The sequence below is a fragment of the Alligator mississippiensis genome, chromosome 11 (genome assembly GCF_030867095.1).
Source record: "Alligator mississippiensis isolate rAllMis1 chromosome 11, rAllMis1, whole genome shotgun sequence".
NCBI lineage: Eukaryota > Metazoa > Chordata > Crocodylia > Alligatoridae > Alligator > Alligator mississippiensis.
The window spans coordinates 49,271,293-49,279,754 of NC_081834.1; the positions used below are offsets into that span (position 1 = coordinate 49,271,293).

At 48.0% G+C, this 8,462-nt stretch overlaps 1 pseudogene; it reads right to left on the reverse strand.

Moving 5' to 3' along the window:
- Positions 1-492: 492 nt before the first annotated feature.
- LOC132244065 (olfactory receptor 2T11-like) lies at positions 493-1,449 on the reverse strand (annotated as a pseudogene).
- Positions 1,450-8,462: the final 7,013 nt, after the last annotated feature.

Here is an 8,462-nt window from a genome sequence, read left to right on the forward strand (position 1 = left end):
ACAAACTGAGCTCATTCCTTGTGCTAGGAAACACAAAGGCTCCACTGATGAACTCAGTGATGTTTACTTGATTCAAAACCAATGCAAATGACAGGAGAATCATGCCCAAACGTAATGCCCTACTATGACAAGTGGCTGCTTGAAATGTCTGCAGGTAAACACTTGACCTATTTCCTGCAGGACAATTTCAGGCATTTACAAAGGGCAGGACAAGGGCCTTGAAGATCTTCAAGGTCCTTGGAGGTCTTTGGTCCATGCAACAGACTGGAGAAAGCTCCTATGATAGAGGTGTGGGGCTGACGACCTCCAACTATTTCCTAAGGGATTACGTGAGAGAGGAATGCAATGATTGTGATCCTTAGGGGAAACTGGCAGCTAAGGCAGTCAGATACTGTTAAAATAATATGGCTTCTTTCTTTCTAAATTTTCCAGTAAGCCTAGGCTTTGGCTTTGATCAGACTTAGTATAAATAACATTAAACCACAGCTTTTGTCAATTCTGCTGGACAACTCTGCCTTTCCCAAACAGTTTTCTTAGGGCTGCTAAGACATCCTTGTTTCTCAGGCTGTAGATGAGTGGATTCAGCACTGGGGTGACAATAGTGTAAAACAGAGACACAATTTTGTCTTGCTCTACGGAGTGGTAGGAGCTGGGTCTCATGTACATGAAGATGGCTGCCCCGTAGAACATGCCCACCACAGTCAGGTGGGAGGAGCAGGTGGCCAGAGCTTTCTGCTGCCCTTTGGTTGACTTCATCCTTAGGACTGCAGCAAGGATGTGAGCGTAGAAGTCTAGGATGGTGGAAGAGGGGATAAGTAGCAGGAAAATGCCACACAGAAACAGCAGAGACTCATATTGGGATGTTTCAGAGCAGGACAATTTGAGCAGGACTGGGACCCCATAAAAGAAGTGGTTAATCTCTTTAGAGCCACAGTAGGGGAGGTGCATTGTGTAAGTTGTAAGAATCAAGGCATCTGCAGATGCCCTGAACCAGACCGCACTTGTCAGGCCCAGGCAGACTCTCCTGCTCAGAAGAATAGGGTATTGCAAGGGATTACAAATAGCTACGTACCTGTCATAAGCCATGACTTCCAGGAGGAGGCACTCTGCTCCACCCATTGTCAGCACAAGGAAAATCTAAGCCCCACAGCCAGCTGGAGAAATGGGGTTGCCTGGGGTCAGGAAGTCTGCTGCCATTTTGGGGACAAGAATCAGTCTGACAGATGTCCATGAAGGCCAATTGACTTAGGAAAAAGTACATGGGGGTGTGAAGGGAGGAATCCACTTTGATTAGAAGTATGAGGAGAGCATTTCCAGACAAAGCAGCGATGAAGGCTAATAAGATCATGGCCATGGAGAACATGTGTACATTGCTCCGGCTCAGGAATCCCAACAGAATAAAGTCTGCTGAAGATGTTTCATTCCCACTCTTCATTTCCTCTTCATGTGGCTTTGCCTGAAACCCTGGACAAAATCCATATCCTTGGGGAATGTGCATAGACTCAGTAATAGGAACTGAGGCAACTGGCAGGTTTTCTTCTCCTGTGAAAGAAATGACAGACATTATAGTTCATAAGAGAATAACTTCACTTCCCTGGGAAAGTGTTTACTTAGGGCTATAGGTTTTGTATAATTAGCCAGGATTGGTACATCCAGCTACAGGCCCCAGCTCCACATGGTTGCAGTGGTTTAACCTGTGGTATGTCTATGCTGCGGATACAGAATTGACTACAGCAGGGATCGGCAACCTCTGCGTGTGGAATATTTGAATTTGGCCCGGGGATTTGGTGCTTTGGTGGCGGGGAGGCACTTCCTGCAGGTGCTCTCCCCAGGCTGCTGTGAGGCAGAACGCCGGCTGTGGGCGTTCCACTCGCACCACGAGGGGAGACATGCAGTGGTAGCTTAAGATTTCCTGGGGCCCTGGGCAAAGGGAGAGTTGAAGGTCCCCCACACCACGTTAGAAACAGGAATGTATCAAAAAGCATTAATAAATGGACCTGTTAAATGTTTTCATGGTGCATTAATAAATAAAGCACAACAGGCAATGTCAAAATGAACTACTCAGTTTTGCCGTACACAAAACTGAATAAAACAATGGCCGTAGGAAAATGACTCAGATGCATGGGATTGCCATAAATGTATAATAACATGAAAGGAAAGATGTTCTAGTTTAGTGGTCATATAGATTCTTGTCTGACTGGTTTTTCTTTAAATACGCATTTTACATCGTACCTGCACTACAGTAACTATTCCAAGAAAAATACGGGCCATACCGATAGCCTTGAGTATGAGTCTAAGAAAGCTGTTAGTGATTCTCGCAATTAAAATAAAGCAATATGTCTACAAAATACATCTCAATTTTTTTATCTTTCCCAAAAAATTAAACATATGCTAAATGTCATATACTGTAAAGCTATCTTTTCTCTACCCATTACACCCTTGTGCTACCATTGCATAATTATGTAACCAACATGTATAGATATTTTGATATATACATACATATATGCACACATAATGTCTCTCTCTCTATACCACTATCTCTCTCTATATATAGATATCTATATAAATGTATACATACACACACACATATGCACAGTCTTTCTCCCCCTGTATAATGTATCTAGACAGACAGACAGAGATCTAATCAGCCCCTGGAAGGGCTCACCCTTCCCCACACTAGTTGCCAACACTTGGGAAAAATGCAGACCCCTCTCTATCGGCAATCTTATTTGGGGTCAAGAACTGCAGGAAGCATCCTGGGGCCAGTAGAATTCCCCTTCTCTGCACCACAAAGCACCCATGAGCAGCAGGAATAAAGCACTGCATGCTGCCTTGCAAGGGGATCTGGTGCAGTTTGGGGGCAGTGAGCAGCACAGCAACCCATTCTGAGTTGCTTGCCTGCCCTGCGACCCAACCCTTGGGAGGAAAGGAGAGCAGGATCAGGCTCCTTTCAGGCACAGTGATGGGAGAGGAACAGACCAGCTGGGCAGTGAGTGGCAAGGGCAGCATTGATCCTCACTGCCACTTTATCCTGACTGTCCCTGCGAAGTGGTGAGACAAGCTCCCAACTGCTACCCACTTCTTGCTCTCAGGTGTTTAACATGCAATGGAGCTTCAGTGCTTTGCAGGACTTTCCCCTGCAGGCTGGGAAGTGTGGTGGGTCCCTGCTCCATCCCCTGCCCCTGCTCCCAGACAGCCCCTGACTGGTAGGGGCCCTTGGGCCTGGGCCCCTTGGCCCATGAATTGATCCATTTCTGGAGACAAGTCGCAGTGTTGGCAGAGTCCTAGCGCCCGCCCACCTCCAACCTGGGGTAGGTTATTCCAGTTTGCAGCTGGAAAGGGTTACCTATCCTAAACTACTAGACTGTGCAGAGACATCATAGCCAGGTTTATAGGAGTTAACTGGAGTCCTGCTTGCAATCTAGCCATGGCAGTGAGCAAGTCAGTGCAGGCTATTTTCCTTGCCCAGATGCAGGGCACATAATGAGCTCCTATACACCATGCTGGTGATAGTACCCAAATAGTAGCTGCACCGCTAATACGACCTTCTTACCTGTGAGTCTGACTGAAGTCAATGGGAAATAATCTCACAGAATCACCTCGTGGTGAAACATTTCACAGTCAAAGAGTGTCGCTGAGTCATTCTGGCGATTCTCCTTTCCGAAAACCACAAACAATGAAATTTATCATTATGGACATTATCTGTAGCAAGTGTATATAAAAAGTACCACCTAATGGGCTTGTCTACACATGACACTACATTGCTGCAGCAACTCACTACAGCGACATAGCACCTGCAGGCAAGGAAGTGACACAGCAGCTATGTTGCCATAGCAACATGCTCCCTCTTTTTAGCATGTTACAACGATGACATCGCATGCACCATGTGAACAACACAGTTTGGGTTGTTACTACATGGTCATTTAGTACTTCCAAGAGGAAATACTAAATGATGGTGCAGTAACAACAGCATGTTAGGGACACAAATAAATGCACCCAGATAGATCTGCTGGACACTGTTCAGAAAAGATAAGGAAAAAGGAAGAAAGAAAAGAATAGAACATAACAAAAGCTGCTTAAAAATTTATATTTATATTTTTAATTTTTTTTTTCAGGAAAAATGTGAAACAAAGTTATTTTATTCTCAGGTTGGTAGAGCTCTCTGGCCTATCATTTCAATTCTATGAAACCAATAATAAAATAAAATTAAGAAGAAATGTCAGTTCTATAATGCTTCTGATAAAAATGGTCAATCAGTATTTCAATTAATGTGAATGGTTGTTTTTTTTTTTCCCTGAAAAAAGGGATATTTCACTTTTTTAAGGGACATATTGCCCAAATTAAAATATTAACTTTGAACATTTCTAGTAACTGGCTGAATGACATATGGTATAAAATACTCTGTGAGTATTGCCTGACTAGGAGTGGTACAGGTACAACACCTGAAGAATAGCCTCCATAACACTAGGAACAAAAGCTCTCTGAACCTGAAAGAAGTTGCCTCTTCCCACTAGGTAAAAGCCCACAATCTCACTGGCTTCTCTATTTCTGTAGGGAGGGTGGTAGCTCTGCTGGATTACCTGGTGAGATAATACCTATGGTCATAGATGGTGGAAGGGGGCTAATGGGGCTCAGCCCCCCCAAACACAGGCAGCAGGTAGGGTCTCAGGGCAGCCCGGCTGCAGACTGCTGCAGCGGGTGAGCAGGGGGCGCACACACTCTCACATACCCTGCTCAGCCAGGATCGCAGCTGGCTGAAGGAGACTGAATGAAACTTACCTGCAGTCTCCTTTTTGCCTGGGTTGCGGGAGGCAGATCAAGACCCCAACAAACCAAGAGGAAGTAGGGTAGGGGCATGGGTGAATCATTTTCCCCTGCCCCACTCCCTGCTGCACTGTGGCGATTATCTCACACCGCAGCCCAACTGGGCTTCCATTCATGGGGAATGGGGCCCCAGCCGGGCTGGATCATGGGGCAATCAGATCCTGGCAGCTCATCTAAGTGTGTGGCACCAGGAAGCCAAGGCGGGGGCACGTGGTCCCCCAATCTGTGCACCGAAAAAGCGTGAGCTGCAGCTGTGGGCTGGGCTCAGCCTGCTCCCTGCCTGCATGCCTCGCTGCAGCCTTTGCAAGCAGTGTGATGCGGCACCTTGTGTCTCGCTGCCCAGCTGGCTCAGGGGCAGGGCACACACGGAGCCACACTGCTTTCAAAGGTGGCAGTGAGGCACGCAGGCAGGGATCAGGCAGAGCCCGTGCCAAGATCGGGGGGGCCAGGTGGCTCCCCCTTGGCTCCCTGGTGCAGTGCTTCTGGAGGAGCTGCTGGGCTTCACCAGGCTTTTCCTGGGGATGGTGAAAGTTGGGCCAAGGGGTCCCACAGGCTCTGTCCCCTCCAGCCTGGTGTTGCAGTCAAGGCTGGCCCTGTTCTGGCCTCTGGCTCGGGGCTCCACTACATGGTGTGGGGCCAGTGTGGGGAGGCAGCAAGGGCCGGTGCAGTGCTGGGGGGTGGTAAATTCATGGGGGCCACTGGTGCTACGCAACAACGCTGGGCACAAGGGAAGAGGCTGCCACAGCCCCTATCCTAGGCCCGGCTCTGCTCTCCCTCCCCATGGCCCTTTCCCTTCCCCCTGCTTTCCTGTTGGGGGGGCATGCCCACTCATGCACACATGCTTTATCCCCCCACAAAACAAAAATTCTCCCTCTCCCTATGTCCATGGTGTTCAACTGTGAGGAAGATACAGTGACCTGGCTGTGCCCTTCCTCTGACCTCACCGGCCCATGTACTCCATCACAGGTCATCTCGAGTTATACATGACAAGCCAGCATTCAGCCAGCCAGCCTTGTCATTTCAAATTCGTCAAATCTGTTTTTTCCAGAGACCTAGCTTTCTACTGGGTGCATCTACACATGCATTAACTCTGGCCTAGATTTATTCTGGTATAAACTAATTGTGAGTCAGTGCTTTCAGCCAGGTATCTACAAATGCATGGATTAGAGAGAAGGTTTGCTGCTCTTTGCATCAAGATTCCTGCAGCCCTGCCATGGACCCCTGCCACCACCACGGGGAGCTCCAGACTCCCCCCAGGCGCTAGCCCAGGGGCTGGCAGGCAGCAAGGGGCAGGTGACAATTGCCTCCTGGCTCCTTGGGTCTGCCTGCTGCTGGGGTGGGGACAATGTCCCCCTGACCCGGTAGCACGGTGCTCCTGCCCTGGCTCCCTGATCAGGGGCAGGGGACTTGGAAAGAGCTGCAGGGGAGGGACAGGTCCCAGCTCCCTGCCCCAAATCTGCCAGTGGGGCAGCTATGTCACTACTAGCTTACCCACCAGCAGATCAGGGCAGTAGGCTGGCACCTACCTCACCACTGTATATCTTTCCAAGTCCCGTGCCTCAATCACCTGATTGTGCATGGGGCTTGGACCTGTCCTTGACCAGGACATTTCCCAGCCCCCACCCTGCATGCCAGGCAGAGGCTAGGCAGCTTGTTCTCCACTCACCTCTGGGAGCCTGAAGCTGGGGGGTGGTGGGGAGGGAAAGGCTTGGGGGCTTGTTTCCCATTCAGGTCCATCAGCACAGAGCTGGGGGGTGGGAGAGGCTGAGGGGCTTTCCCCACCCAGCGATGTGAGTGCAGAACTGAGCTGGGAACAAGCAAGCATGTTCCCTGCCCAACTCCATGCTCCATGTTTCCCCATCCCCACCAGCGAGGAGCTCCCAGCACTGGCTCCACGACCACAGGCCCAGTGCTGGAAGATGCTTATCTCCCAGCCCGAGCCCCAAAACCACAGAGCTCAGGCTGGGACATAAGGATCTCCCAGCACTGGCTTCACCATCACGGAGCTGGGAATGGGATTTAAGGGTCTCTTAGCCCCCTCTCCCCATTCACAATGGCAGAGTGGGGGCCAGGACATAAGGATCTCCCAGTCCCCAGGCCCCAGTCACGATCTCAGAGCAGAGGGCTTGGAGCTCCCTGCTGCTGGGCAGGGGGACATAGTCATGTGGTGGAGCCCGTCCTACCAGCCGGCAGCTCCCATGAGCAGGAAGCTTCCTCCTTTCTCCTGGTGGATGGCTGACCTGGACCAGATTTTGTTGCCAATCAGATGTTTACATGAGCACTACGGCACTATTACTAATCTCAAGTAAATTCACTACGCCATTTCAGGTAGCAAATTTACTCAGGATTAGGGAGCTTTACTGTGAAGTAAGCATGTGCATGTGTAGACAGACTTGCTTACTTCACAGTAACCTACGCTAATGCAATGTTAAGCTTCTCCTGTAGATGGACCCACTGTCAACTAAAATATGTCTATGCCCTGGGAAATGGATAAAGAATACCTTATTACCATATTAGATGGATTAATTATATATCATTCATGAATAGGCATGATTTTTTAACATCTGATAACCTGATGTGTGCTAATTTTATTTAGTAAGGTTTTTAAGCCCAGCTAAAAGCTGGTGATAAGGACCCCAGGTCTGCCTCAGAAACTCTTTTCAGGTAGCAACCCAGATCCTTGCTGTATTTCCCCTCTGCAGGTGAACTAATATCAGCGCTTCAAGAAACCGAGTTTCTGAAACCTCAGTAAGAAGTTATTTTGCCAGACAGGCTGCCCACGCATTAGAGAGTTATAAGAATTGGTAACTTAAAGGTTTCTTTCTTTTTGTTCTAACATTTCTGTGAATCTTTTCATTTAATATTTTGTTTTGTCTTTTTAAATCAGCAGCTTGCTATGCTTTATCTGTCCTGTCTTAGGGATTTCCTGTGGTTTGTATTCTAATATTAGACATGCTATTAAGATTTCTTTGACTTGGTGTTTTGGAGTGTGTGGTTTTCCTGGACCCAGCTTCTCAAACCATCCTTGGTCCCCAGAATCTCCCTGGGGCTCTGCAGTCCTCTGCCTCGGTGCCTGTTTTCCTTCTGGCAGAGTCAACTAGAAACCCTAAATCTCTATAGCTACTGAACTTTGTACATAACATGTAGGCACAGAAAGATAACTAGGGTTTAGCCCCTTACTTGCAAAGCTAGGGACAAGGGAAAGTCTTGAAAGAGTGGATTGTTTGTGTTATGTGTTTCATACACCGGTACCACCAGTAATTTGGGGTCTACGTCCTCGCAAAGAGGAAACTCTTTCAGAGAACACAGGCCCCAAGTTCCTGTGTGATACAGAGTTAGGAAGCACATAACAGAAACGATCCTCCTTACAGGGTGGGGGTTCAAAGTCAATTGAAGTGGAAATATATGATGTGACATTATACATGTATGTTATGATACACAACACAGACCATTTATGATATGCTATATTAAACTAAATCTCTTTTTATCTAACATTTTTAATAGCCCTAAAAGTGGCCTGGGTGAAATCCTGGACCTGCTAATGTGAATGGGGATATTGGAATTAACTGATGGATAGTAACGCTTTAACCCCTTGTTTACAAACATTTCCTCCTCTTCAGGTTCCTTTGAATACATAG